The sequence below is a fragment of the Phaseolus vulgaris genome, chromosome 1 (assembly GCF_000499845.2).
Source record: "Phaseolus vulgaris cultivar G19833 chromosome 1, P. vulgaris v2.0, whole genome shotgun sequence".
Classification (NCBI taxonomy): Eukaryota; Viridiplantae; Streptophyta; class Magnoliopsida; order Fabales; family Fabaceae; genus Phaseolus; species Phaseolus vulgaris.
Genome location: NC_023759.2, coordinates 24,053,167 through 24,075,722, shown reverse-complemented (window position 1 = coordinate 24,075,722; position 22,556 = coordinate 24,053,167).

Below are 22,556 nucleotides of genomic sequence, written 5' to 3'. Positions count from 1 at the left end.
GCCCCCCAGTCTTAAGCGAAGACTTGTCCAGCGAAAAGACTAAGAGGTCACATCACTGTCGATCTACGTGGTGCTGGCACGGAATTCCAAACGTTCGTACCCTCTGCTTTTCTGATGCTCCACCAAACCCCTTTTTCCAATCGCTCGACACGTGGCTTCATCAACGGTCATCTTCAGCTGTCGTTTGCGCTTCCGAAAACGTTCCAAAAACCCCTAAAACCCTTTGCACTTCCTACTGTTCCATCATCTTTCTGCATTCTCAAAAGTTCTAAGTATTTTCTCTGCATCCCACGACGCTCCTCAACTCTCTCAATCTCCAACTCTCTTCAACGCTCATCCGATCATCAAAAGGTACCCCTTTTACTTCTTCTGTTGATGTTTGTTGCATTTTAACCGATTCGCATCATCCATTATCTGTCTGGTGCATACGTTGTGGTCTGTTTTCTCCTTTTCTCCCCTCTAGTAACTTAGGGCTTCGTCTTCCATCACGTTCGTCCCAACGAACTCCTGTTCGTTCGTTCTCCTTTCTTCGTACTCAATCGAGTCGTTCTCTGTAACCTTTGTTCATCCCTTTCATTTTCCTTTGCAGTTCCTGCGATGGCTCATACAAAATCCACCACGAACCCTCCTTCTTCGTCGCGAAACCCTCCACCCCAAGCGCGTAGGGTTGCTCCTGGGGAAAATCCTCCACCGGCGCGTAACCCACCACGAGCATCTGGCGCTCCTTCTTCCCAGGCTGAGAGGCCTGCAACTTCTCACGCCAATCCCGCTCAGGCAACTCCGCCAGTCGTCGGAGGCACCCCCTACCTCCAAAGGACTACAAGGCACTCTACCCTTGGGCCACCTCAACTTTGTTAAAAGAGACTTCTTCAATAAACACGGAGTTGGGCGTGCACCGACTAAGGAAAGGGGACCAATCCGAGCTCACATTCCATAAGGAGCACGACAGCAAAATGGTCGTGCTGCCCTGCTTCCCGGGTGAGCCGATCTGCGCGGACGATAAAGCGAACAATGGCGAGTTGTTCTGCTTCATCTACGCGACGTTCTTCAAGAAGGTGAAGCTCAGATTTCCCTTCACTCGCTTCGAGAGAGAGCTGTTAACCGAGCTCGATATCGCCCCCGCCCAGCTTCATCCCAACAGCTGGGCATTCGTAAGGGCGTTCCAAATTATGGACTACCAGCTTCAGTTGACGTTTTCCTCTTCCTGTTCGAAGCTAAGAATCCAGGAGACTGCCTCTGGATTAGCCTGAATGGGATTGCTGGAAGGTCAATCCTCTCAATCTTCCTGCAATCTTACAAAGATTGGAAGGGAAAATTCGTGAAGGTGTGCGCCAACGGCCAAGATCCCTCCCTGCTCGACGGCTTCCCCTTGTACTGGGTACACAAGGGGAACAAAGACGCCAAAGAAAGCTTTAGGAGGCCCAGAAGTCCCGACACCATGGGCGAGCTAGACAAAGATCTCTGCCTTTTCTGGAAGAGTGTAGCAGCCGCCAACATCACCTTCCCCACCGCCTCAATAATCTCCTTCGAGTTCCTCGAGGGCCAACTTGAAGCTCATATAGGTTAGCCCTTACCTCGACACCAAGGCTTCCGTTTTGTGTTGGGACTGACTTCGCATTTCTACCATCTATCATTGGGCGTCCTGTTTGTGGCGTACTGGTCTTGGTTTTTAATTCATGTGCCACTTGTTTGCGTTATTCGTGCATATACTCGTATATTTTGCCTTTGCTTTCGTGCTTACTCATCTATTTTTTACCCTGTGCAGACTTCATGTTGGGCAAAGGCAAACTAGCTGAACTGAGGGCGATCGCCCGATCCCACAAGTTGGCGACGGGTTCCCAAACCGTGCCCAACTCGGTGGTGGAGATCGCCGCTGCTTAAGGCAGATCTCCTCCCCAAGGTCCAACTCCTCCGGAGACACTGCCCGCCCCCCAAAGAAAAAAACTTGTCTTGAGGAAGAAGAGGAAAACTCCTCAAGTGGTTCAGGAAGAAGAGGATGACGAGGCGACTGAGGACGGCCTTGTCACCAAAAGAACAAGGGTGGCACCCTCTTCACCACCCGCTCTCCCAACACCAACACCACCCTCTTCTCCAGCTCTAACACCGTCAGTCCAAGCAACACCCTTGGCTGTTGCGCTCCCTGTGGTTGAAGGCAGCGAGCCTAATTTCATAGAGAACCCTCCAAGCGCCTCCACGCCATTTGTATCTGCTGGAGAGGGTCCTCCTTCAACCACCTCTATTGCTGGGGCCGCACCAGGTGGAGATGAAGGTGCCCACAACTCGCCCATCCTCATAACAGAGTCCCCGACTTCACCACCACGCCAAAAAGTCCCCCTTGCTCTACAAACTCAAGAGGGTGGTGGTGAAAGTCAGCACCAGGCTCCTCCAGCACCTCCACCAGCAACAACTGCAAGCCTTCCCCCCTCCATCGAAGAGGTCTGGGGGCCCTTCACAGCTAAACTGAAGATGATGGCAGAGGATCTCCCCTCAATAATAACGAAGGCTGTGAAGAACTCGAACAAGAGGCTTCAGGACGATAACTCAGCGCTCCAGGAGGAGAACCGCCTAATAAGGATTGAGGCGGAAAAATTGTCTTGCAACTTGATGATGGCAGAAATCGATCATTCAAGGCTGGAGGACGCCATGAGCGTTGAGCTAAGGGGCGCACGCAAGGAGGCCTCCGATCTGCGCCAAAAACTGCACCTCCTAGCTCAAGAGAAAATTGAGCTGGAGAGTAAGTTGGTACCCTACAGGCTCAAGGTGGCCAACTTGGAGGCATCGATGAAAGCAGATGCGCCCAAGGTGGAGAACCTTGAGAAGAGGTCAGTAGATCGGGAGGTCCTCCTCGGGAAGGTCGAGAAGGAGAGGGACGACGCCATGGCTGAGCTCGCCAAGGTTCAAGAGGAAAACAAGAAGATTGCTGCAGAGCTGGCCCAGGCGAGGGACGAAGGCAAAAAGGTTGCTGAAGACCTTGCTCAAGCTCGCGGGGAAACTGAAGAGCTGAAGAAACGAACCGACAAGCTGAAGCAACAAACCGAAGACCTCGAGCAAAGCTCCGCCCAAGTCCTTGCCGTCGGGTTCGACGCCGCCCTGGAGCAAGTCGCTTGCCAATACCCCGAGCTTGATCTGACCATGGTGTCCATCTGCAACGAAGTGGTGGATGGGAAGATCGTGCCCTCTGAAGATTAACTGTCTCCCTCCATCACTTTGCTCTTTGAAAACTTGGCGCTTATTTCTGTTTTGTAAAACTTTACATGTAATTTTTCTTCTTGTGTATTTCAACTGACATTGCTTGCATATAACTTCTTCTGCTTTTGCATCTCGTCTTTCTGTTTACTTCGCATTCTTTAACCTTCATCTGCTTTCTTACTCGCACTTTGAACTTGAGCAAACCATTAATCTCATAACAATTTATCGAACTGTTAACTCGAAGTAAAACTTGAGCAACTTATTAACCTTCAAGCGATGACATTTAACGTAACTTGCAAACTTAAGGAAATTAGTTACTTACTAGGCAGCAGGTTTTAACTTAAACCGGTATCACAATACAGTTTACCTGATCTACCCGGCAAGGTTAGCCTTTATTCCCGCCCTCGCCTGGAACTCTTCCGATCGCCATAGGGTTCTGGCGATGTAAGCTTCCTTTGCCTTCATAACTTGGCTATTGTTCCCTCATCTGGGGGTAGAGGTGCCTTTCGGATCCTTCTCTACCTCCCTGAGTTTCAGAACAATAAGCCGGATAGCGAGGCGTTCTCTTTGAACCTACCTTAGCTATCTTTTAAACTTCTTTCACCCTTCATGCCATTCCTGAACTCGTTCAAGACGAGAAGGATTTTATCTGTCTTCACACCGCCTACAAGCGTGGAAGTTTTCTCTGGTCTTACTAAGTCAACATTGATGTTTCACTTAAAGGGGGAAAGGCGTTTTCCTTCCTTTCCCGCCGTTTAAGGTCACGAACACCCCTGACTTTTCAGTTCATCTTGCCTGAACTCACTCTGAGGTGAGAAGGGCTTTTTCTCGCTTGAACTCGCTCGACGGCGAGAAGGACTTTATCTTGCCTGAACTCGCTCGACGGCGAGAATGACTTTTTCTCGCCTGAACTCACTCGACGGCAAGAAGGACTTTATCTCGCCTGAACTCGCTCGACGACGAGAAGGACTTTATCTTGCCTGACCTCGCTCGACGGCGAGAAGGACTTTATCTTGCCTGAACTCGCTCGACGGCAAGAAGGACTTTTTCTCGCCTGAACTCGCTCGACGGCGAGAAGGACTTTATCTTGCCTGAACTCGCTCGACGGCGAGAAGGACTTTATCTTGCCTGAACTCGCTCGACGGCAAGAAGGACTTTATCTTGTCTGAACTCGCTCGACGGCGAGAAGGACTTTTTCTGGTGCCTCAACTTGCCCAGGGTGTACATCTCCTCCCCCCTGGATGCACTGAGGACTTTTTCTCTTTCTCGCTTGCACTCGCTCAAGGGCGAGGAGGTCTTTTACTCTTTCTCGCCTGCACTCGCTCGAGGGCGAGGATGTCTTTTCTTTTCTTACCTCTAAACGCACGAGAGCGCTGAGGTCTTTAGTCATCGCTGGTACCTCCGATCGTCGAAAGACGATGAGGACTTTAAAACTTTAACTGATGCCGCCAATCGCCGAAAAGCGATGGGGACTTTAAAACTTTTTCTTAGAAAGCATGCAGCATAACTTTAAACTTGCCTTTAATCACGTACGAGTGATAAGGTCTTTTTCTAAAACTTTCGAAATAATAAGCATGCAATCTTAGAAACTTTAAACTCTTTGAAAACTCTTCTTTATTGGGTGGCCTCATTAAAAACCCTCCTTAGGGAAAAAAGAGTGCCCCCTTCAAACTGTTTTAACAGAAAGCTTGTAAATCTCTTCATGTTCGTTTTTAGTTACAAAGCTTTAACTGTCATATAACTTGAGGTGTGTGGCGTTCCAAGTGCGAGGAATCGCCCCTCCTTCCAATGTCTCTAAGCGGTAGGCGCCGTTCCCGAGCGCCTCGGTTATTCTGAACGGTCCTGTCAACTGAGGTGATAACTTGTTTTCCATCTCGTACTGGTGGGCCTTCCTCACCACCAGGTTGCCCTCTCTAAACTGCCTTGGCATCACCTTCGAGTTGTACCTTCGTTCAATCCTCCTTTTCACTGCCTCAGCCTTTACCTTGGCCTCCTCCCTGACCTCATCCAGTAAATCCAGATTCAACCTTCTTTCTTCGTTCGAGTCTTCCGCCACAAAGTTCTGGAATCTCGGCGAGCTCTCCTGGATTTCTACTGGAATCATTGCATCACATCCATAGACCAAGCTGAACGGGGTCTCATGAGTTCCTGACTGTTCGGTGGTATGGTACTCCCAAACTATGCGGGGTACCTCCTCAGCCCACGATCCCTTGGCTTTCTCTAGCCTTCTCTTCAAGCCTCTTAGCAACACCTGATTGGCGGACTCTACTTGGCCATTTGTCTGAGGGTGCTCGACGGATGCAAACACCTGCTGGATTCCCACCTCCTCGCACAGCTTTTTCAGTAGGTGACTTGCAAACTGAGTCCCATTGTCTGGCACCAGGCGCTTAGGCACACCAAACCGGCACACGATGTTCTTCCATACAAAGCTCTCAATCTTGTGTGCGGTGATCCGGGCTACTGGTTCTGCTTCGATCCACTTGGTGAAGTATTCAATCGCTACCACCAAGTACTTCATCTGCCTGATCGCCAATGGGAAAGGTCCCAGGATGTCAATTCCCCACGTATGAAACGGCCAAGGGCTGTAAATTGACTTTAACTCTTCTGGAGGCGCTCTGTGCCAATCGGCGTGCTGCTGACATTGCTTGCAACACTGGGCATACTTCTTGCAGTCCTCCCTCATCGTTGGCCAATAATAACCTGCACGGAGAGTTCTTGCAGCTAGAGCTCGACCCCCAACGTGACTTCCACATATCCCTTCATGGAGCTCGGCCATGATTCTAGTGCATTTTTCTCCGTGCACACACTCTAGGAGTGGGTGTGTAAACCCAAACCTATACAGCTCACCATCAATCATGGTGAACTTGCTGGAGTTCTTTTTTATCTTTCTAGCCTCCGTCGGATCCAGCGGGAGAAGGCCATCTGCCAAGCAGCGCTGGTACTGGGTTATCCATGTGTCTGGCTCATGCGTGGCACATACTTGCGTCATGTTCACCCTCTCCCCCCGATATGCTCTTATTCTCGGCGACCTCAAGGTCTCCTGAGTCAAGGACCTGTGACTCCTCGCCGCTTTCTCCGTCGACTTACTTATCTGAAGAACCAGGTGGTCTGCCACAAATGCTCTAAGCGTCTTTAGAGTTTCTTGGATCACTGTCCTCTGCCTACCCCCCCTTGCCCGAACTGGCGAGCTTAGCTAGCAAGTCTGCTCGGGCATTCTGCTCTCTAGGCACATGCACCACTTCAAACGAGACAAAGGAACTCTTCAACTCCTGCACATACTCCAAGTAAGCCGCCATTTGTGGATCCTTGGCCTGGAACTCGCCTGTTACTTGTCCCGTGACTAATAACGAGTCACTCTTAGCCATCAGCACCCTAGCTCCCATCTCCTTGGCCAGCAAGATTCCGGCGATGAACGCCTCATACTCTGCTTGATTGTTGCTGGCTTTGAAGGCAAACCTCAGGGACTGTTCTATCAGCACTCCGTTGGGCCCTTCTAGAATGACTCCAGCACCGCTACCCTGCTGGTTCGACGATCCGTCCACCGAGAGCACCCAACGAAAATCATTCCCTTCAACTCGTGCTGCTTCTGACGAGAGCTCGACCACAAAATCGGCGAAAATCTGCCCCCTTGATCGGACCTCGGGGCTCATACTTGATGTCGAACTCCGACAGCTCCACCGCCCACTTCACCATTCTCCCAGCTACATCAGGCTTCTTCAGGACTTTCTGGATGGGCAAGTCGGTCATCACCAGCACTGTAAAACTGTGAAAATAGTGGCACAACCTCCTCGCCGAAAATACTACAGCCAGTGCAGCTTTCTCCAAGGCCTGATACCTCACCTCCGGGCCTTGCAACACCTTGCTGACGAAATAAATAGGCTTCTGAGCCTGGTCTTGATCTTGGGCGAGCACCGCACTCACCGCCCTCTCAGTTACGGCAAAATACAACCTGAGAGGGGTTCCTACCAAGGGTTTACACAAAACCGGCGGGCTCGCCAAGTACTCTTTAAGCTTCACGAAGGCTTCTTCACACTCCTTCGACCAGACAAACTTATTGTTTCGCCTTAAACACTGGAAGTACGGATGGCCTTTTTCTCTGCTAGCCGATACGAAACGAGACAGGGCGGCCATCCGACCTGTAAGTTGCTGCACCTCCTTCACGGTAGCCGGGCTCCTAATAGCCAATATGGCAGCACACTTATCAGGATTTGCCTCTATTCCTCTTTCAGTTAAGAGGAATCCCAAGAACTTCCCTGCCTCCATGCCAAAAATGCACTTCTCGGGGTTCAGCTTTAATCTGAACTTGGCGATTGTGGTGAACAACTCCTCCAGATCCGCAACGTGCTTGCTCTTTTCTGGCGAGGTCACGACCATATCATCTACGTACGCTTGCACATTCCTTCCCAGCATTGGTGCAAGTACCTTATCCATCAATCTTTGGTACGTGGCCCCCGCATTCTTCAGCCCAAAGGGCATCACCTTGTAACAGTAGCACGACCTCTCAGTCATGAAGGCAGTTTTCTCTTCATCCATAGGATGCATCTTTATCTGATTATACCCCGAGAAGGCGTCCAGAAAGCTCAGAAAATGGCACCCTGCTGCACTGTCGACCAAGGCATCTGTGCTTGGCAAAGGGTACGAATCCTTTGGGCAAGCCTTGTTCAGGTCAGTGAAGTCGATGCACATGCGCCACTTCCCATTGCTTTTCTTCACCAGTACGACATTGGCCAACCACTCAGGGTACTGGACTTCCCTGATATGACCTACGGCGAGGAGCTTCTGTGTTTCATCCCTGATCGCCTGCCTCCTCTCCTCGTTAAATTTCCTTCTTCTCTGCCGCACTGGTCTGACTTTTGTGTTCATTGCCAAATGGTGACACAAGAAATCGGGGTCAATTCCCGGCATGTCTGAAGCAGACCATGCAAAAGCATCCAGATGCCGTTCTATCACCTTGGCGATCTGGTCTTGGAGCTCAGCCTCCAAAGATCTTCCCAGCTTGAAGACCTTTCCCCCGATCTCCCTTTCGAGCCACTCCTCGACGGGTTTGGGTCTGGCTTCCCTGGTGATCACCGCCCTGGCGATTCCCAATTCTCTCGCTTCCTCTGGGCGGTTCCTCGCCTCTTCCTCCCGTCTCCCACTCTCTCCCTCAACCTCAGCATCCAGCATGGTGACATCGCCTCCGGCGGCTACCTCCATCGCTGCATCAACAACTCGCCATTCTGTTGGTTTGGGCTTCACACCAGGAGGCGGCGTCGTGGTGATGTAACTTACTGACCTCCTAGTCTTGAGGCTATTCTCATAGCATTTCTTCGCCTCCTTCTGGTCAGATCTGATGGTGATCACCACCCCCTCCATTGACGGTAACTTAACCTTCATGTGCCTAGTTGAGGGCACAACTCCTATTCTGTTGAGGGTTGGTCTCCCCAACAGAATGTTATAGGCTGAGGGGGCATTCACGACGAGGTACTTGATTTTCTCCGTCCTCGAGGCCACCTCATTCGTGAACGTTGTTCTTAGCTCGATGTACCCCCTGACCTCCACCTGATCGCCAGCGAAACCATACAAACACCCTCCATAGGGCCTTAGCTGGTCAAGGGGTAGTTGCAACTGTGTGAAAGTCGGCCAGAACATTACATCTGCCGAGCTTCCTTGGTCCACTAGCACCCGGTGGACTTTCCTTCCCGCTGTGACGAGCGAGATAACTATGGGATCGTTGTCGTGAGGCACAAAGTCCCTGAGATCTTCTTTTGTGAACGTGATGTCCACATCTGGCGAGTGGTCCTCGAACATGTCTACCGTCATCACAGACCTTGCGTATTTCTTCCTCTGTGATGCAGTGCATCCACCACCCGAGAAACCTCCAGCGATGGTGTGGATCTCGCCATGGGTTGGCATCTCATGCTGCTGACCCTCACCACTCGCCGGCTGGGAGCTCGACGCGCCCCCCGTCCTCCTGTCCAGCAGGTAATCATTCAAGAAACCGCTCTTGACCAGGTCGTCGAGCTGGTATCCCAGGGCCAAACACGAATCAACGGTGTGACCAAAACTCTGGTGGAACTCACACCAAGCGTCTGGTTTTGGTCCTAACACCTTGTCGCCCACTTTCTCAGGCGCCTTAAGCCTGGCTGCTATGTTGGGAATGGCGATCAGATCTGCCAACCCCATGACAAACTTGTGCTTTGGTGGCCGATTGTACTCCCTGGGGCATCCTGGGCCCCTTCCCTTGTTCTTCCTCGGATCATAAGGATGGCGAGTCCTTTGATCCTTCTTGGCCGCCATCGTCTCCTGCACCCTCTGCGGCTGGATTCTAGTCTGGGCACGCGGCCTAGCAGGGGCCACGCTTCCTCTCTTCTCGGCGACCTCACTCTCGTGGCGATGTGGGCCACCGCAAGGCGCCTAACTTCAGCAAACGGGGCGTAGTGAGCCCTAATCAGCGCCTCACAAAAAGGTCCCCGCAGCACGCCCTTTTTGAAGGCGTATACCAGCATCTCCTTGTCTTTGGCAGGCGAGCGGACCATCTGTGCTCCAAAGCGATTCAAGTAGTCCCTGAGGGACTCTCCCTGGTACTGCCTTATGTCGAACAGGTCATAAGACACCCTAGGCGGCGCCTTGTTCACAATGTACTGCTCGACGAAAAGCTTCGAAAACTGCTGGAAATTGGTTATGTGACCTGTAGGCAAGCTTACGAACCATTCCAGCGCTGTTCCCTGGAGCGTGCTCACAAACATCTTGCAATATACAGCATCCGAGCCCCCTGACAGCATCATTTGCGTGTGGAACGTGGTGAGATGTGCCTCGGGGTCCTCCACGCCAGTGAAAGAAGCCTTCACAGGTACCACGCTCGCTGAGATAGGCGTGTCTGTGATCGCCTGAGCAAACGGCATAGGGAAAACGCGAGATGGCGACGACGACGCGACCTCTTCAGCAACTGGGCGTCCTCTCTACTCCTAAAGAGCTTGACGCAACTCCTCAGTCACTTTGCTGAGCTCTTCATTCTTGGCCTGAGAGGCGACCAGGTCTTCATGCATCTTCGCTTGCTCTATGCGCGAGGCCTCCACATTCGCCTGCAGCGCACGCATGATCTCCATCATCTGCGCCATGGTCATGGCGCCTTCTGTAGCAACTGGCACAACGGGACTTGAACGGTTGCTTCTCATCTTTCTCATGATAACTCAGCAGACCAAACTTCAACGAACGAAACCTTCTCCAGTAAACGATCGATCCAGCAATCAGTCGGTCAGAAACTCCCAAACTCCCAAGAACTTCCAAAAACACAACCACAACAGCACGCTGATAGATTCGGACGTCGAAACCTTCACAGAAACTTCCAACTTCACCACAGAACTACCGCTCCTCCAGCAAAACTCCCGATTCACAAACCAGGAACGCGAACAAACGGTAAAACTTCGAACCAACCGATCGGAAACCGCACAAACAGCAGGAAACTTCAAGAGAAACGATCAAAAGCTCGAACAAACGGTGGAAACTTCAAACTACCGATTAAAACCCAAACGAACGGCAGAAAACTCGAATTCACCGAACAAAAACTCGAACGAACGACAGAAAACTCGAAATCACCGAACAAAAGCTTGAACGAACGGTAGAAAACTCGAAATCACCGAACAAAAGCTGGAACGAACGGTGAAAAACTCGAAATCACCGAACAAAAGCTCGAACGAACGGTGAAAAATGGTTGCACCAGCACACAACCACACAGAAGCTACAGAAACTTCAAGAACTCACGTTGTGGATGGGGACAGGTTTTACACGGCCCCACGGTGGGCGCTTGATGATCCTGCTAGTTGACCAGAACGCAAGAGCCTCGCCTCGTCAAAGGTATTCTTCCTCTGGATCGGCTTTGCACCACGCTAACTTCCGTCCTTCACACCTTGATTCACCTCAAGAACCTGCAAAAGACAGAGTGGCGCCGCTACAGCCGATCGCGCTCTGACGCCCAAGTCAGTGACTGAACCACCAAAACTCTAAGAGAGAAAACTAAGAACTCAAAGAACCATGCTAAAACTCTCTCCGTGTACTCAAGTATTCTCCAAGCGTAAAGAAATGTTCTAAACGCGCGTACCTCAGAAGTTCGTTAGAATCTCTTATATACCTGTGCACTTTCTCTCTCCTGGCGGTTACACATCTGTACACGTGGCTCGCATACAGCTGTACACGTGTCACCATCTGGAGCGTCCTCTGCTTGAGCGTCACTTCTTACTCTTTAGGCTGTTCGACTAAGTTACCCATGCAAGGAGTAACTCGGTGTATAGCTGCCTTGGAGCGCGATCTCTTCTGTGTGGCGAGTACGGGGTGTCACCATGCACACCTTCCCTGTGATCTCGTCGGCCGCCATCATGATCTGCTTCACTTGCTTCACCGTGCATGTCCTGGTAAGCTGTTCCCTGGCCTCAACCTCTGGCTAGCTAGGGAGTGATCATCTGATAACTTCATCCTTCGCACTCGTGCCCTTTGAAAGCCTTGAACAAGCTTTCCTGATCTTTCGGCGATGTCCTCCTCTCGGTGATCTCTGATCACTTGGTCGCCTGGGTTCGCATCCGGCGACTACGACACAAACCTGGTGACCGCCGGTTTAGATATGCTAGAGCTGCATTTGTAAATGCGATTTAAGAATGCGGTTATTTGAAATAGCCGCATTTGTATATTCTTCTGAATGAGCTGGGGTTTTAGGGGTTTAAGATTTACAAATGCGGCTTTGGTAAATAGCCGCATTCGTAAATCACATTTACAAATGCGGTTATTTACCAAAGCCGCATTTGTAAATCTTGCTTTTTGATTTACAAATGCGGCTTTGGTAAATAACCGCATTTGTAAATAGTGTTTTTTTTTTAAAGATCAATTCGTATTGTCCCTAAACCATATCAATTAACCTGCATATAATGATCAAACCCAGCCAGACAAATTTACAAATATAGAGATAAATTGAGAGAATCAAAATGTACATTTACAATATTAATCAAACATAATAAAACCTACACTATTGATTAACTATGGTAGAGATATAAAAATTAATGAAGTATGTGGACCAAGAATCACTGACATAAGAAATGCCTTCCGAATTCATTGGTACTTCGTCCGTGAATAACTGCATTGCAAAATATAGTTGACATAAATTAGTTTTTAGATATATATATATATATATATATATATATATATGTTCAAGAATTATAAAAATAATTTAACATATCATGTTATTACCTCTTTCCAACCAGTTTTAACACCTAGTCTTATAATGGTAATCATCCATTGCATAATGTAATAGCCACACTCATAGCTTCCTGGTTGTTTATTACACTATAATTCAATAAAAAGTAATATGTTAGTATATTGATAAACAATGATAGTAGAGAAAGAAAAAAAATTACAAACCTTTATTCTTATCCAGTTCAAATTATTTGAACTAGATCGACCTTTTAGGATGTTATATCCACACCATGAACCGGTTAATACAAAAAACCCCGTTAGTAGATGGTTAATTAGTAACATATACAAAGTTAAGTTTATAATGTACTTACGTATCAATGATATCCTTAAATTTTGTGGGAATCTTCTTGTGTAGGGAACAAAACCACACAACAGTCTTATCAACCATTGATAAGACAAGTAACTACCAATGATGCCTATATCATCCATGAAAAGAGTTAGTATATATTTAAAACATGAAATAATAATTATTGATGACATATAATTAAACTTACTCATTAATATAAGGGCATAAATAAATTTGTTTTCCCTCTTTTTCTAGGGTGTTAGTGAAGTATGCTTGAGTCTCATATGACTTTGGTCCAACGGGATTAGTATATGCAGGATCTAAGAATCCATACATATTTTCCTTCCCCTCAGTGATACAGACTCTATGCAAAAACCTACAAGTTTTTAGTTAAAGCATAATCAATAATAATTTAACATAAAGTAAATTGAATAATAGGTAAAGATACTTACATCATAAAAAATTGAATTATACTTATATTGAGCTCCTGATTCCCAGATATAAATTCTGATAAATCTGTGTTGTACATCATCAATGACAGTTCAGTGTTTATTTTAAAAAATGTATCATCCCACGGAACTGGAAAAGGTTCATTGCCAATCTGACTAGCAATGAGAGTTAATGAAGCTATAGGATCGTCAACTGGAGCATCACGTTTCTTCTCCGGACTTGGTGGCCGAAAAGGTTTCTACAAGATAAAGAACATTTGTATTAAATTATATGTAATATATAAATATAAATAAAAAATAAGATAATGAAATGAAAATATTACATGAGGTTCGGGCATAAATCGAATGAGCTCTCTCGGCCAGGAAACGAATGTCTGAAATGCATCGGCCACAGTGGTTACCTCATCTGAAGGTAGTGGAACACGAGCATCAGGAAATCGTACTTTTTCAACTGTTACCTTCGCTACATCAAGGGAGAGAGGAACGTTATGTAAGGTGGTGGCATCTTGATAGACTTTTCCAAGGGCCACCACCCGAGGAAGTTAGACCATCCTTCGTTTTCCCGTTAATGTTAAGAAGTGTACCAATTAAGCTATCACACACATTCTTCTCAACATGCATTACATCTATACAATGTCTGACTTCTAACCTCGACCAGTACGGAAGATCAAAGAAGTTTGATTTCTTCTTCCAAATATTTGTCACAGATGACTTTTTTTTTACTTACCAAAGGTGTGGTTTATGTTATTTACCTTTTCGTAAACCTCAACACCGGTTAATGGAGTTGGTGGACCACTACCCTCTTGGTGTCCATTAAAGGCTTTTTTCAACCTCCGGTAAGGATGATGACTTCTAAGAAACCTCCGATGCCGAAGATATACTGTTTTCCTTCCATGTTTCAATTGTTGAGAAGCAGTGTCTTCTTCGCATATTGGACATGCTTTATGCCCCTTAACACTATAACCTGATAAGTTACCATATGCTGGAAAGTCATTGATGGTACAAAATAACATGGCATGAAGTTTGAAAGTTTCATTAGCAAATCCGTCAAATACTTCAACACCGTGGTCCCACATTAACTTCAAATCTTCAATTAAAGGACTTAGATATACATCAATATCATTCCCTGGCTGTTTCGGACCAGATATCATCATAGACAACATCATGTATTTTCGGTTCATATACAATCCAGGAGGTAAGTTGTAAATAACTAGTAAAACAGGCCATGAACTGTGATTTGTACTCATATTACCAAACGAATTCATTCCTTCTGTAGCTAAACCAAGTCGGATATTTCTTTATTCTTTACCAAACTCTGGAAACTCATCATCAAATTTCTTCCACTGAATAGAATCAGCTGGATGTCGGTACATGCCATCACATTTCCTCTCATCTACATGCCATCTAAGATTCTTAGCATCGTTTGGGTTTGCAAACAAACGCTTCATCCTTGGAATGATGGGAAGATACCACATAACCTTCATTGGGGCTCCATGCTTTTCTATATCTTCAATAGTATCATCATCTTTTTGTTTCAACTTATAACGTGATAACCCACACCTCGGACAACTTTTCAACAATTCAAAACTTTTCCGGTATAATATACAATCATTAGGACATGCATGTATCTTTTTATACTCCATACCCATTGGACAAAGAATCTTTTTGGCCTCATAATTACGATTAGGTAGAGTATTTCCCTCTGGAAGCATATCCTTCAACAACTGAAGCAATTCCGTGAAGCTTTTATCAGTCCATCCATTTATTGCCTTCAAATTTATCAATCTTAACACCGCCGACAACTGTGTGAAGTTAGTTGATCCAGGATACAATGGAGTCTCTGCATCGCTTGACATACTTTCATATCCATGCGCTTTTGCAAAAGACTCGGCTCCTACATCACGAATCATGTCTTCCAATCGATCATCATCTACATCATCGTGTACTACTTCATCCATGGTGGACCTCACGTATTCTTCAGTTACGGAAACACGTGGTAAATTTAATAATTCACCATGCCATGTCCAAGTTGTATAAGATCGAAGAAACCCATCACATAGCAGGTGCTCCCTCATTATATTAACATCCAGTATCATTCCATTCAAGCAATTAACGCACGGACAACTGATCTTTGCTCCATCATGACCACTATTAATCGCATTACGTTGTGCAAATTGTATAAATTCTTCTACTCCTCTTTCGTACTCCTCACTTATACGAACACAATTCATCCAATTTCTATCCATATTATATATTCTGGAATAATTAGAATTTTTATATCAGTGTTCTATTTCACGCGTTTGCCGAGGGTCGAACACCCTCGGACTCGATACCAGAACGTATTATTGCTAAATATAACATATAAAGTAACAACTAACTATTAAATAATATAAATTACATAATACATAAAAAAAAACATACAAATTCAAATTATAAATTATAATAATATAAATTTTGAAAAATACAAATTATAATACATAAAAAACATACAAATTCGAAATATAATAAATACTAAATAATATAAAAATTAAAATTAAAAATAAATTATAATACATAAAAAACATACAAATTCGAAATATAATAAATACTAAATAATATAAAAATTAAAATTCAAAATAAATTATAATACATAAAACAAAATCCAAAAAATGCAAAAAAAAAAAATTAAAAATTTAAAAACCAACCTTGTGGGTGAACGTTGTTGGTGAAGAGTGGAAGAGGACAAAGAGGAACAACGGCAGTGGCGACAGCGGCGGCGGAAGCAGTGGCGGAGCGGCGAGCCAATGGAACAGTACGTTCGATATGCAGCAATGGAAACCGAAACCCATTAAAAACGAAAGCAATAGGGAAAGCGAAAGCCATTAAAAACAATGAAGTTCAATGCACTTGCAGCAATGGAAAACGAAATACCTTCGAGTGCAGCAATGAGTTCGAAAATGAGAGAAAACGAAGAAGAGAGATGAGCGCAAAGAGAAAGAAACTACGAAACTGTTGAGGCGCGTAAAATTTTTAGGGTAAAATTTTTTTACAAATGCTGCTAAATGTAAAAACCGCATTTGTAAATCAAGCTTTTTGATTTACAAATGCGGCTATTTGAATAACCGCATTTGCAAAAAACCAACTACTGCCTCTCCTTTATCTCCAACACCATGTTTAGGTTTTGTTCCAAGTTGCACATCTAACCTATAAATTCATAATTATAAGAATTTAGATCTATATGAACTTTGAATTGCCACTCTAAAATAGCTACGGGAAACCATTGAAGAAACTAAACAAACAAAGTAAAATTTAATAATAAAAAAACTACATATATAAACTAGTCAATCCACTGCATGAGCCATACTTGGATAATTCCATTAGACTTGGATAATGACTCTAATATATGTACTCCAATATATAGACAGAACAAGAAAACCTGCAACAACAAAAATTGTAATTGCCAACTCCACAACAACAATTTTGAATAAGGTACTCAAATTGAAAAATTAACATCAACATTTATCTTCAATGGGGCACTATGGAACAAAGCGTAATCTATCACCCGTAAATCACAACACACACAAAAACAACAGAACCACTCTCCCAAAAACGCAAAGCACAAAACAATTCAAAGTTCTAAACTCAAAAACCACAACATCAAACAAACACATGAAATAACAGCACACTAAACCTTAAAAACAATTACCAAAACAATCAAACAAATAAACCCCAATCAAACGAAGTAAAAAAAAAAACAAACAATCAAGATCTGAGCGAAATTGCAATCGCATTGCCAATGTAATCGAAGTGTCACTCCCAATCGAAAACGCAAATCCTTCTCCCTTCGCAATGGATCTCTACTTCCTTCTCCCTTCGCAAAACGTCCAATGGAAACCTAAACCCCTCGAAATCCCTTTCTACAAAAAGTAAGCAACACCTAGGCTTCCTGATGGAAGAGGCCCAAGCACCACTACAACTGAAATCCCACCACCTTGTCATATTTGACCAATCACTAGGGTCATGCCTAGAAAGCTTGAAGAGGATTGGAACACTGCTACTGATGGTAGAGAGACCTATCTCTACATGCTCAAAGATGCCAAAGTTCCTAGCGTAGAATAGCTTTTAATTTTTTGTTAAAACTAGCATAGACTATTTCTTTTGTAATTTTTTTGAACATGCAAATTGGTACCTAAAATGCTAACCTAAGTTTAATTAGAGTTCCCTAAACTCATAATTAAACTTAGGACCGACCCACATTAGCCCAAGGAGGAGCGTAAGTTCTAGATCTACTTGCACATGCTAGATTCTAGAACTTACTTCCCATGTGTTGAATTTTAGGCGCCATTCATACTTGCATAGCATTTGAATTTCCCTCTCAGTTTTACCTTGTGTAAACCGACCTCCTAAGCTATTTAAGGAGTGCCTTGGCTCTTAGTTTTGCAAGATTAATATACTTAGTGAATTGCTGCCAAATTGTGCCAATTTCACTTCTTGCCCAAAAACCTCTTAGGTTAGGCTATTGATCTTCACAAATCCCATTTTCCAAGTAGAGTTGACCTCGCCACTCTCAATCCCTACCTCTCATGCACCTTCAAGGTCACCATCAATCTTAGGAGGACCTTGTTTTGTCTTCAATCCATGATGCTTCCACCATTCACCAACAAAACTCCAAAATCATGAAGGCACTTCTTCCATCACTTCCTTCTCAAAACACCCACAAAATTGTCCATGTGCTTCTGCTCCTTCGTAATCTAAGCAACGATGAAAAATAAATCATCAAAATCGCAATACTCTTGTTCCGGCCGGTTGACTTGGGTCGTCTCTACGAGTGGCTTGTCCTCACGAGCTAGATCACCTTCGTTCTGCCTTGTCTATGAGTACCTGAAAAAGAAGAACAAAGGGGCGCCCTCGCGGCCGTTTGCACTCCGACGCTCAAGTCAGCCAGCGAGAAACATCAAAGGTGACGCACCCCCGTATCGGAGCACTTGAACGAATGCTCTGAGGGTGGTCGAAAACTGTACTGAAGGACTAAACTGTGTTGCCCTAATTGCCTTGTACTCACAGCTGGGTGCGCCGTCAAGAACAACTAGGGTTTAGTGCTCTGTGTCATTATGAAAGCGTCCCTCTGCAGATTCTGTTAAGGTTACCTTTATAGCTAGGTTTCTTCTCTCTCCAGGCCGTTATGCTTTTGGACGCGTGGCTCGCATCTAGCCCTGCACGTGTCGCCATCTGGGCTGGGATAGCAGGTAGCGCCCAGCCCTATACGTGTCGTCATCTGAGCTAAGGCAACTTGAGCGTCATTTCTCCATTGCTCCCAACCCTACACGTGTCGTTATCTAGGTTGGAGTAACTGGTGACATCCAACCCTACACGTGTCATCATCTGGATTGGGGCAACTTAAAGGTCATTCTTTGCGCAGGGGCCATGCATGTTCTAGCTGGGGAAACCTTGCCACCAACGAATGTCCACTTTGGGAATCCTGTCGTTGATGTGCAAGGTGTTTCCCCAACCCACTCGACTTTCATGCCCCAAGCTGGTGCCACCATCGTCTTACTGAACTTACACGCTTGGAATTACCCTTCTGAGCCATCGACAGCCTTAACTAAGTTCGCTGGGAGACCCGGCGACGTGCTCCTTGTGGCGGTGTGTAAACCACCCGATCTCCTAGCATTCTCATACGGCGACTGCGACGCAACTCTGGTGACCGTCGGTTACGCACACTGGAGATCGGATAACGCAAATCCACCGATCGGCGACTATGCCCACTTCCGAGCCATTCATCTTTTCTTGCCTACGCGTTCCATTGAGCACGCCCCACTCGAGCACGTGCAAGACACGTCATCACGCCTGATGACCTGGTCGGTACACGGCCCATGGGCTTCCCTTATCTGGAGTGCAATGTATAACCTTAAGGCCACTTGGGCTCTAACTTGAGCGCTGTATTTCTCGGGCCATCATACTTCGTGGGTGCCCCTTTGACTCGATCATCTATTCTGTGCGGAGGGTCCCACAGTGCCGTCACCCAACTTTAGGGCGATGTCTACACTCGGCGACGTCTTACTTCTGCGCAATGCTTCTCTTGGGCGATGGGCGATGATCCATCTTGGCGGTGACACATCTCGGCGATAACCGATTATTTATACTGCAAAACGCCGCTTCTACATACGGCGACTACGTTGACTTCTTGACCACCTACCTTTCTCTTGTCCACGTCATCACACCCGATGACCTGGTCGGTACAACACTCAGTTTTTTAAATTTCTCAACTAAGCAAGTGGACTCTATCATGTAATTCTTTATTATTAAAGCAGCCAACTCAACCAGTTGTATTATGGCGCAACCATAATGGAGTTGTCAAATTATCGATATCATGACACAATATCTTACTGGGGTTTGTAACACCTCCTTCACGAAAACCAACATTTCAAACACTCAGTTTTTTAAATTTCTCAACTAAGTAAGTAGACTCTATCATATAATTCTTTATTATTAAAGCAGCCAACTCAACAAGTTGTATTCTGGCGCAACCATAATAAGGTTGTCAAATTATCGGTACCCTGGTACAATATTGTTCCGGCCGGTTGACCTGGGACGTCTTTGTGCGCAACCTCACCCGTCAGCTAGGGACTCCTTCCCACTGGTTACCTGTGGATTCCTGCAAAGAAGGACAAAAGGGCGCCCTAGCGGCCGTTTGCACTCCGACGCTCAAGTTAGCTAGCAAGAAACACCAAACTCTTCACCTCCGTATCGGAGCACCATGAATGGCACTCTGAAGGTGGTCAAAAGAAACTGTGTATTGTGTATCTTTCTCCCTCTGGCAAACAACCTCTCTCTCTCTAGTCCCTTGTCCGTAATCTCAAGATTCGAGCAAGCTACTAGAGTGTACTCTGGGAAAGTCTGCCAAAAGTTCCAACCCCGTTTCCAACATTCAAGGCGCTATTTAAGTTACTCCCGCATTCAAAGCACCTTAAAACGCATTTAATTATAAAACGTCCAGCGCATTTAAGACGTTCAAACCGCTTGGGAGCATTTATAGTACCTTAAATGCTCGAAACGTAAACTGTGTTAAATAACTTTAATTACCTTGTACCTGACAAAATGACGTTTCTATTCTGACTTGGCTGTTGTACACGTGGAGGGCCTCACAGCGCCGTGACCCCATCTGAGGGTATTTCCTCGTGTGAGTCCTCACTACCTGGGAGTGCATCTGCGCAAGGGGTGACCTTTTGGGTGCCAACTCATGCCCCCAAACATCTAGTCACTCACTTTGAGAGCGTATCTACCTTCCTCTCGTACCCTGCACCTGGCTCCCCTGGGCGTGACCCTCCTCATGAGTCGTATCTATCCCAAGGGCGTCTCTGGGGCGGCATGGGCGTTTCACGAGTCAGGTTGCTCTCCACTGGCGCTATTACTATGGCCTTGAAGCCACCTTTCTCTTCTCTTATTGCTACCCCGGATTATCGGGGTTTGAGGCCTCCCCACGGCGTTGCTCCCTCCATGGTCTTTCCTACCCATGGGTATCGGGGAGCAACACTGTGATTGCCTTGCTTTTGTGACATTTGACATTGGCAACGCCCTAGCCGGGCGACGCCTTGACTTGGCGATGCCTTCACCTAGGCGACGCCTTACCTTGGCGACGCTTCCTCTCGGTGACGCCCCGCCTCGGCGATGCTTGCACTTGGCGTCTCCTCACCTAGGCGACGCCTTATGTTGACTTTGACCCCGACGTTGACTTTGACCTTGACTTTGTCAACGCCCGGATACAGGACGGTACAAATATCTTAGTGCGGTTTGCAACACCACAATTCTGATCTGAATCTTCGATACATGCATCGATTATTATTTTATTAATCTTAATATTTTTTGTACCGACCCGTCCTCAGGCGTTGACCAAAGTCAAACATACGATGGGACCCACCAAGGGGCTCCAAGGAGGAAAGTTAGTGTTGACCGCCTTGGGCGTCGCCAGGTATGGGTGTCGCCGGCTTTGGGGGTCGGCAGGTTTAGGCGTCGCCCACCTTAAAGGCGTGACCCGTTGTCCTAAGAGCGTGCTTTGGCCCAGATGGTGCCACCCCCCCCCCCCCGATACCCACGGGTAGGGAAGACCGTGGAGGGCGCAACACAGTAAGAGGCCACGGTACGGGCGTGGAGGCCGCAGGCCTCGGTACCTCAGAACAGTAATAAAGAGAAGAGAAAGGTGGCTTCAAGGCCATATTCCCAGTACCAGCAAGGAGTGACCTGACTCGTGAAGTACCCGTGTATGAGGTGTAGGGACATGGCAATCCACGCCACCTTTGGAGAATCGCTGGGACAGACACAACCCGGGAGAGGGCCACGTCCCAGGGGTAATCTACGTGCATGGTGAGAGAAGAAGGCTGAGATACTCCCCGGGCGAGTGACTAGAGGCTGGGGCGCATGAGTTGGCACCCAGGTAGTCATCCCCTGCGCCGGATGCACTTCGAGGAGGGAAGACTTACGCGCTAGGATTTCCCGTTGGGTTACAGCGTGGTAAGGCCTTCCACGTGGAGTTGCGCTTAAATCATAAGTGACACGTGGCAGTAGCACTGAAACCCAAGGTATATAAGTTTTTATGAAAGCTTAGAGAGGTACGTTCTTACACTTTTACACACGCTTGAATCATTTGCTAGCTTGCACCTTGTACGCACGAGTGATTTGAGCACCAGAGAGAAGTTAGTTAGAAAACGGTTACGCACCTTCAGAACACCCGAGTCACAGTGTTCCGATACGGAGGTGCACGGTGTTTACTGCCTTACTGACTTGAGCGTCGGAGTGCAAACGGCCGCGAGGACGCCCTTTGTTCTCTCTATTTCAGGTACTCACGGCGGCGAAGGGTGGTGATCTGGAACAAAGACGAAGGAGTCCTTGATACGCGAGTCACAGCTACGCACGAACCACAATCTAGTCAACAGGAGGAACATTTTTCTTAAAACGTTGATTACATTGATAAGACATGAAGAAATGTTAAATTATTTTAGAAAAATATTATTAAAAAAATACAAATATATTTTCTATAAATCAGAAGACAAACATCTTCCTCCTAAATCCAAAGTTCCTTTCCTCTAAATCAAATTGCATCCATCATCACCACTCGCTCTCGTTTCCGGCCCAAGTATATCCCCGCCCACATTCCCGACTCTAAAAATAGTTACCTCTACCGAACAACTTAATAAATTAACATTGTAATAATATTTTTTTATTTAATATAGTAATGTATATTATTATATTATTATAATGATTTCTGAAATGAATGCTTTTTTTAGGTATTAGAGTATTTTCTTAAGAAATATTCTTTTGGCATCACTATTTAAAAATTACATTTATTCTTGAATTGTTTAATAAAATATCATATTATAATAAAATACTAATTTAAAAAATAGATTTTTTAATAAAATATTATATTATAATAAAAT